Source organism: Schistocerca piceifrons, chromosome 5 (assembly GCF_021461385.2).
Source record: "Schistocerca piceifrons isolate TAMUIC-IGC-003096 chromosome 5, iqSchPice1.1, whole genome shotgun sequence".
NCBI classification, from domain to species: domain Eukaryota; kingdom Metazoa; phylum Arthropoda; class Insecta; order Orthoptera; family Acrididae; genus Schistocerca; species Schistocerca piceifrons.
Genome location: NC_060142.1, coordinates 291264475 through 291273975, shown reverse-complemented (window position 1 = coordinate 291273975; position 9501 = coordinate 291264475). Strand labels below are relative to the sequence as shown.

The following is a 9501-nucleotide window of genomic DNA, read 5'->3' as shown; positions in this document are numbered from 1 at the left end:
CGGTGCCAGACTGTAGCGCGTAGAACCACACGGCCACTCCGGCCGGCCAAGTAAACATCCATTGTTGCTAGCGCTACATGCGTAATCATCTCGCAACACTGAGAAAATAGCTCTGCTGTTGACTAAAATGTACATGAATTAAGAATAAGGTAGTGTTCCTGTCATGGGCCCCGAGAGGGTCGGTGAGGTACTCACCCTGTCTTGTAAGATACACATAGAAGGAAAAAAAAATTATTATAATATTATCTACAGAAATAATTATTTCGGTGTAAGTATTGGGAACAATCGACCCGCCAGGGTAGCCGAGAATGCTAACGCGATGCTTCCTGGACACGGGTAGGCTCGCCGGCCCCGAATCTAATCCGCCCAGCGGATTAACGACGACGGCCGGTGTGCTGGCCAGCCTGGATGTGGTTTTTAGGCGGTTTTCCACATCCTCCTAGGTGAATACCAGGCTGGTCCCCACGTCCCGCCTCAGTTACACGACTTTCAGACATTTGAAACACATTCACACTATTTCCCGATCTACACTAGACGCAGGCAGCTGGGGTACACTGATTCCACCCCAGGGGGCATGGGGTGGTGGCAGGAAGGGCATCTGGCCACCCCTTAAACTTAACCATGCCAAATCCGTACTTAACCCTGCCGACGCTGCGCACAATGCGGGATAAAGGCAGTAGCGAAAGAAAGAAAGAAGAAGTATTGGGAACAACCATCGTGGGACTAGAAACTTGAGGCATCTAGGCTGTTGTCCAAACTGTTTAAAGCCTTGTCAGTGAACTCCACATCCTCCTTCATCCTTTTTCTGTGAACGCTGAGCATGCACAGTCCTTTGACCCTCATGTCTCCGATCGTAGACCGATACCATGTCTCGGCGCATCGTAACAAACTAAACTAACGTTCATTACCATATGTTGTCGCTCAAATAGTCAGGCCACTCTTGATTGTCTCGCACACAGCTGGGTGGCTTGGGGAGGCATGATCAGTCAGTTCTGTGTACTCCATGCATTTCTTTAAGGTCAGTTCACTAGCATAATTTGCCTTAAACATTTCGTAGCTCGTGGAAGTCTCTGGAATGAAACTGTGTCACAAACCCCCATAAAAGGACGGTATATCTTCTGCGACGGAGAAAAATGAAGATATGTATAATTTTCTTATATTTTTAGGATGAAGCTGCGTAAGCGAAACGCCTTTTTTGTAGAAGAAAATCGGTCTCTCAGAGAAAAAATTATAAATTCTAAGTATGGAATGAATACAGACATTCTGAAGAATTCTTCTACAATTGCAGACGGTTGATTTGATCTGTAAGACTGTGTCGCCACCACTCGAGGACGTTTAAATTCAACATCCAGTTCTTCGCAAATGTTTTAAGCTTTCTCGAACTTCGTCAAGAGATCATCGCTTTGTGATGGAAGCACATCCGTTAATTTATTCAGGCTTATTTGTACTTGTAAAAATATGTCGATAAAAAAAACGAGGTCAAGATCGCTAAAACTCCTGTATTCGGCAACCAGTTTCAGCTCATTAGTGAGCCATCTTCAGATCAATAAAAATTTTAGTACTTGATTCCCCCACCAGGGACTACACATCAGCACAATCTACTTTACTGAATCGCTCTAATTGTCATGTACGAGTTAAAGCAGGTCGTCGCAGTTACATACATTCTATCACTAGCCATCTGTGTCACTCGCAACGCTACAAAGCAAGGAAGTAGCTACATGACGGCTATGAGAAGGAAGTTACAATTAAATCAACACAGTGAAATGAATAGCCTTAGCTGCATACAGGCGTTGACAGTTGAGAATGTGCCCCCCGACCGGGACTCGAACCTGGGATATGCTGCTTACATGGCCGACGATCTATCCATCTGAGCCACCTAGGACACAGAGAGTAGTGCGCCTGCACGGACTTATCTCTGGCGCGACTCCCGTGATACCCACATTCCGAAGTTATTGTCCCGCACTATATTCGTAGTGCCCCTGCCCTTTACACTCATTACTCGCGGCTTTACCGATTCCCGAAAGAGTTCGGGCAATGTGTGTGCATCCGCACAGAAGATGGTCAAATTGCCGGTGAGCCTTAACTACATATATGAAGATGGTATCTGTTCCTTCTGACATGTTCCTTGTGAGTCACTTCACACCGTTGAGATACAGGTTTTACTCCGATCAGGGGCTAATTTCACCTGGCCACCAGTCACCCTTTCATAATATCGCGACTCTGCCATCATAATAACTTTATGAGGAAGGCGCTGAGAGGTACTCAGTAATTAATTCAAATTTCACAATTTTTTTTATTAATTCCACAGTAGAGTAGTCTGCATGCGCAAATTTATTCATTCACGCGTCTCTTTATTCTGATTTAGCTTATATATATATATATATATATATATATATATATATATATATATATATATATATGTGTGTGTGTGTGTGTAAAATTGGAAATTTGTGGTAAGAATCTAAATTATTCTAAGGAGAACACACACCCAAGCCCGAGGGAGGACTCGAACCTCTGACGGAGGGAGCCGCGCGCACCATGACAAGGACAAGACCCTCAGACCGCGCTTCTTCCCAGCGCGGCTATGTGTGTATGTATAGTTTATGTGTATGTTTTCTGATTTTTGTATCACATCATATCTTGTGGCTGATAAACAACTTTGACACCAGTGTTGCTGATGATAATTTTGAATGAAAAGCCACATTGCGAACGGGAGTTGGTGGGGAGTTGAAACTGGTCCCCTGATTTGAGTAAACCCTGTATCTCACTGTTTTGAAAATACGCAACTCCCAGGAACTTTCACTGTTCCCATTTTGTGCAACGATGTCTGAATGCAAAAGAATCGATTTGGCCCAGTCCGGAATGACAGTTCATTGGTTGACCCCTTTACAAATATTACTCCACCAAAAATGTGATTACATGCGGTGTTTTCTTATATGGTTGTATTATCACAGTGGGATTTTGTATGGCAATGAGATTTACTTATTTAAGCAGAAATCAGTGCACTCTTCAAATATTATGACAAAACGTAGCTATTCAAATACATGACAAGTACAACAAGTTTCCATGAACAATTAATTGGAAAAATTGAAATGGGTGCCTTTCAAATGATTGTAGTTCCCTTTCTTCTAATGCGAGTGGGGAGATTATCCTAGCAGATCACTAATTCGCTAACTTGTGTTGCAGTGACTGAGTAACAGAACTCATCTATAGAATTCCACATGGAAATTAGATATGATGTGGGCACTGTGCGGGCAGGCGCGGTACTGGGGGTATAAAAATAACTAACCGAGTCCCTACGTTACCGGAGCTGCCAGATACCTTAGCAAACGCTGTTCTCAATTTGTGTGGAGCCAGTAATCAGCGAGCCGGCTGGAGTGGCCGTGCGGGTCTAGGCGCTACAGTCTGGAGCCGAGCGACCGCTACGGTCGCAGGTTCGAATCCTGCCTCGGGCATGGATGTGTGTGATGTCCTTAGGTTAGTTAGGTTTAATTAGTTCTAAGTTCTAGGGGACTGATGACCTAAGAAGTTAAGTCGCATAGTGCTCTGAGCCATTTTTATCAGCGATGGACTGCACCGCAGGCTGCAATTAGGAGTGCTGAGCACCCAAACGAGCTACGGCCGTGGACGATGCTCCGATAAGTCGCGACATCAGCGCCGAGTCGTGATGGCTGGTGGTCCAGATCAGCGGTTACAAAAAAACTCTCACTGGGCTTCCGAGACAGTGAATACTCTTAACTCGATCGTTCTCCTGTCTCTACTTGATTTCTTCTCTCGTTGGCAGTCCGGAATAGAGTTTCCCGAGAAATTCCGTGCTCAATACGAACCCCAAATGAATTGAGGTGCATTGACCCTACCAAGCCGTATGGGTGTCAATAGCAGCCGGTTACAGATCTTAGCGACAAACGTAAGTCCACAAATAACTGCACACAACTCTCCAAAACATCACGAAAAATCCTATTCCAACTAAGGGGCTTGTAGCCAAAAGTAGCAGCGCATTATTACGTTAGAAGACCTCATCAAATGTCTGCCAATCAGCTTGCTCTTTTAAGGCGCACGTGGTGGGACCACAGCATAGGAAGAGTAACCGACATAGCAAAATACTGTCTCTTCGTGAGGCGCCGGTTTAGCGGACATCCTGCTGTCACCGAGCCCCAATTCTAAGAGCGCAACAATACAAAGCCCGACCACCTTGGCCCATGCGCTAGAGCATCATGCTGGCAGATCCCACACAATCTTCATTGCCTTTCCTTCGGCAGAGAGAAAGCCGAAGGCAGTTTTGAAAGAGAGCGCCCCGGCCATCGCTATTGTAACCTGGGCCCGACCTTCCTGGAACCCAGTAGATGTGGTCGCACACAGCTTCCCTGTCCTGTTTCTCTCTCCCACACAGAATATCTAGCAACAGATCATGGAAGATATAGCAAATGGAGTAAAACCCAGCACCTGATTTAATTCGAGCAAGCGGCAGTTAAAGTGCTTAATATCCTTCCTTTCGTCATAGCCTGAGAAGGCAATGAAAGAAAATAAATGAGAGAGGACAAACGAAAAGGGTTTGAAGTCTCTCAGTTTTCAGACGAAGTTGAAGATCGTGCTGCGCACAGCATAAAATTGTTGATGCAACTGACCAAAGTTTCACATGGTTTTCTTCAATTTTATTGTGATATGGAGCTCTTAACCATTCATGAACACTCAGCCCCTTTCTGTCCTTGAAATGTTCAAAGGATTTTGAAGAGGCCAACACATCACTATGACAGTTTTCAAATGAGCTGTGTGCCTTCATGAAATTTAGAAATTTAAGGTAAAGAGAAATGATGTACTGTCCTTGTAGACTTCACTGTACTGTAGATCTGAAGAATACACATACTCGACACAGAGGTCTTTTACCTATAGCCGAGGAGGCCAACAATGAGTAGACAGCGAGCATTCAGATCGAATGGCACATTTAGCATTATGGCTTACGTTAGTTTTGAAATTGTACGTTTTGCTAGGCGTCCCAGGATTCCCTGGTAACCTCAAACGTAGATCGTCTTAGACTTGATAATTAGAGTATAAACACAACCTAACATCAAATACTTAGCTAGTTGTGCTGCTAATAATGAAATCGAGTGATGTATCTTGTTTAATATCTTTACTGGTGCCTTTCAGCAAAAGAAGTGCATTTTATTGACTGAAGTACGTATACTTACATCCTAAAATTGAACTAGTGAGTTTTCACCAGAAATTAGTGAATATCAAATGGCTCAAATGGCTCTGAGCACTATGGAACTTAACATCTGAGTCATCAGTCCCCTAGTCTTAGAACTACTTAAACCTAACTAACCTAAGGACATCACACACATCCATGCCCGAGGCAGGATTCGAACCCGCGACCCTAGCGGTTCCTGACTGAAGCGCTGAGAACCGCTCGGCCACAGCGGTCGGCTAGTGAATATCCTCTATTTGTTACTGAGAAGCATGTAAAAGAAACCATATTTCTGTATTTTATGGAATGCAGTCTGTCTAAGTTTCCATACCCCGATCACACTTGTTAAATTAAAACCAATATACTGGTAAGCCAAATTTGACAGCAGCAAACAGTCGATACACGAGAGATATATCGCATTCACAACATACGTCAAATTACCATGATTTCACTAATTAACTTTTAGAGAGTAACGAGATGAACATGTGTAGAGAGAATAAAAAACACAGGAATTAATTTGGGTACGAATACAGACATAGCACACCTGGACTGTATGCCGTAAAGTAGTTAGATTGGACTGTGTCAAGATTGGGTCTTTGTAAGGACACGGATGACCGCGTAGTTGAGCGCCGCAAAAGGAAAAAATCGTCGTCACATACAAGTGCACAGCGTGTTGGGCACTGTTAGAGACGTGTTCCAGAGGTGAAGATGCAAAAACAGGTGCGTGACGCAGATTAAGATTCATATTCGAATACCTCTCGATTTAAACTTAGAATAAATTCCTAATTTTAGTATGACAAAAGCCTATCTACCTATAAATTTAAGACTGCACTGGCGTAAATTATGGAATTCCAAGCTGTGATGTCACCAGCTCTTTGTTCACAAATGTTTTCACGCCCCGTGAGAGGACGAGTTACTGCTCTTATAAAAAGGGGAACACGACAGTGGTATTTTCTTGGGCGGATTTAAAAACAATGTTATAAGATTAACTAATCAAAGATCTTCAACACTATACAACTCTTTTTTGCACCTACCCAAAACAGAATTTTCAAAGTTAGTTTGTAATTTAGGGGAACATTTAAAGTTACCACGTCAGTTCAACAGGAACAAGACAGCTGCAAACAACAGCTTTTCTCGATGTTTCATAAAGCAGCAGTACAGATTTGTGTCCCTTCAGAACCGAATCCTAGATAAGAAACTGTCTTAAATCCAGCAGTTTGTTGAGACACAGGTTCACAACCTTCGCGTAATTGTTAAAAATGGTTCAAAATGGCTCTGAGCGCTATGGGACTTAACTTCTAGCGCCATCAGTCCCCTACAACTTAGAACTACTTAAACATAACTAACCTAAGGACATCACACACATCCATGCCTGAGGCAGGATTCGAACCTGCGACCGTAGTTGTCGGGCGGGTCCAGTCTGTAGCGCCTGCAACCGCTTGGCCACCCCGGCCGGCTGCTAAAAATGGTCATTATCGTTTACAGCTGTTTAATTTTTTTACTGATTGCGATTACACTTTCAAGAATTCATCATTTTCATGCAAATATCATACATCGAAATTTTTTTCTTTGTTGTAGTTTCATCCCACTTACAGGTACCGCCTGGTAGTGGCTATTTCTGCTCTTCAGCCATAGGTGTACACTTCATTACGTTGACATTATAAAAAAATGAAGAAGCGACAAAAGATTATTGTACAGTAACATTTGTTACTATGATTTGTGATGTGTTGGCAGAAGAGCCAACACCGTGTAGCTAGAGGAGGCCGAAATGCACGCGTTTAAGCTCACGCAAACTGGCGTGAGGTCTGGAACAGGACAATGAAATTAATATAGCCAATAAGGTACGTAGCTGCTGGAATACTTAACTTTAATCCATAATTGGTGTACATCGCTCTTGACGGTATATGTTTTACAGTCTCAATATTAACTGGTAATGGCGCCTTGCTAGGTCGTAGCAAATGACGTAGCTGAAGGCTATGCTAACTATCGTCTCGGCAAATGAGAGCGTATTTGTCAGTGTAGCATCGCTAGCAAAGTTAGCTGTACAACTGGGCCGAGTGCTAGGACGTCTCTCTAGACCTGCCGTGTGGTGGCGCTCGGTCTGCAATCACTGACAGTGGCGACACGCGGGTCCGGCGTATACTAATGGACCGCGGCCGATTTAAAGGCTACCACCTAGCAAGTGTGGTGTCTGGCGGTGACACCACAATTTGTGTTTTGATTCATCAGTAGTTGTTGATTTTATGATCTGCAGATGCCGATCTTATCTTAATTTATTTTAATGGTGGTGATTGTGGTGTTGTTGCTGATGGATATTGGTGTTGCTGTAGGTAAAGTTCTGCTTCTGTTCGAACCCGACCTTGCAATCTACCGTCTCTTTCCTAGTTGCATGTATTGTCCATGTTAGTCTTTTATGAAGATTTGAGATGAGCAAAGATTACAGTAAACTTTCTAGTTTACTTATCTTGTCACGTAAAGTTCACTACAGTGCTACTTGTCTAGGGATCTGATTCTTGAAGCTGAAATTCCCACATTTTAGATCCTCATGCTTGAATTGGTGTAAATAAATTTGAAGACTGTTCTTGCAGGATTTTTTTGTTACGTTAATATATTTTGTCACATTTTAGTATATCATACAGTCTTTTGGTTTTTCACATTGACAAAGCCGAAATTACATTGCTCACACAAAATACAAACTACATCCCATCACATCAGAGGCATGCTTACTACTGTCTCACTCAGCAGGAATAACAATAGTCCAAAGGGTTTACAATTTTTTTTTTTTTTTGAGAAATGAATTTCTATTAGTTTCATAAATGAATCATGAAATAAAAACAGTAAACAGAACTACCTTGCGTAGTTTCACTCCGTCTTGAGGCCACAAGTGGCCCATCGGGACCATCCGACCGCCGTGTCATCCTCAATGGGGGTGCAGGTAGAAGGGGCGCGTGGTCAGCACACCGCTCTCCCGGTCGTTACGATGGTTTTCTGTGACCGGAGCCGCTACTATTCGGTCGAGTAGCTCCTCAACTGACATTATGAGGCTGAGCGCACCCCGAAAAATGGCAACAGCGCATGGCCGCCTGGACGGTCACCCGTTTAAGTGCCGGCCACGCCCAACGACGCTTAGCTTCGGTGATCTGAAGGGAACCGGTGTATCCACAGCGGGAAGGCCGTTGCCCAGCTTGCGTAGTTAATAGTAGAAATTTTTAGTGTGCCAAATAATTCGTATTTTCAAATGTTTCTAAAAACATAATTTTAAGTGTAGATTCGAAACTATAGTTCAATTCTTCTATCTTGGCGGTTCGCGCATGCCCCCCCCCCCCCCTCTCCCAGACGCTGGAGATAGCTGTGTTGCCAGTTGCACGCGCCAAGACAAGCAGCGCGATAGTATAGTTCGCGAACTTACGTTTAGGGCGGAGCGCGCAGTTTATGAAGTAAAGCCACCACGGTCGCATTGACCCTTTCGCTGCTACAGAGACGTGCTCCCTACATTCCGCGCTGTGCGCGATTTTGCCATCACTGCACTGCTCGCCTGTGCAGACACATGGTGTTTAGACTGCTTTGACACACTTTATCATTTGATTTCACAAAAACTAAAAATTTGATTTTTACACATCTTCTTGACTGATATCTCCGTCCCCCCCCCCCCCCCCAAATGACATAATTTTGTTTCGAAGTTCAACGCAGTTATTGTGCAGCATTAGATGTAGTAAACCATTGCACGAAATTTTGAAGAGTTTGCAGAGGTAAAAGTCCATAGCGTATACTTTTCCATGATCGATTTTAGTTGCCACTAGAACTTTCAAAAAATTACATTCAAACGAATAAAATTCATGAAGTAAGACACTTCGATATTGTTTTTAAATAAAGAAAATATTAAACACCAAAGAAGGTTTGACCTCAGAACCTATCGCTTAGCAGCCAAACACTTTAACCATTACGCTAACACAGCTCATCAATCAATAAATCTCGAGGAGAACTTTCAAATTACACGAAAAATACCAACCAACACTGTTGGTATGACTATGAATTACCTACTTTTCGTCAAAGTACGATAGTAAATAAACAATTACCACTGTTCTTTATTGCGAAGAAGCGGTTAGTGAGAATGATACAAACACCTTTCCTTGCTATCGCCTGAATTAGGAGGCATATTGCTTGATACAAACACCTTTCCTTGCTATCGCCTGAATTAGGAGGCATATTGCTTGTTTGGTTTAATTAATTAATAGAATATGAAGCAGTTGGTATAAAGAATGCTTTTTCCAAACTTTCTATAAAAGAAAGTCTGCTATCAAGACATTGCTTTTGTTCAA

At 43.1% G+C, this 9501-nt stretch overlaps 1 pseudogene; it reads right to left on the bottom strand.

The window, feature by feature from the left end:
- Positions 1 to 8245: 8245 nt before the first annotated feature.
- Positions 8246 to 8363, bottom strand: LOC124799901 (annotated as a pseudogene).
- Positions 8364 to 9501: the final 1138 nt, after the last annotated feature.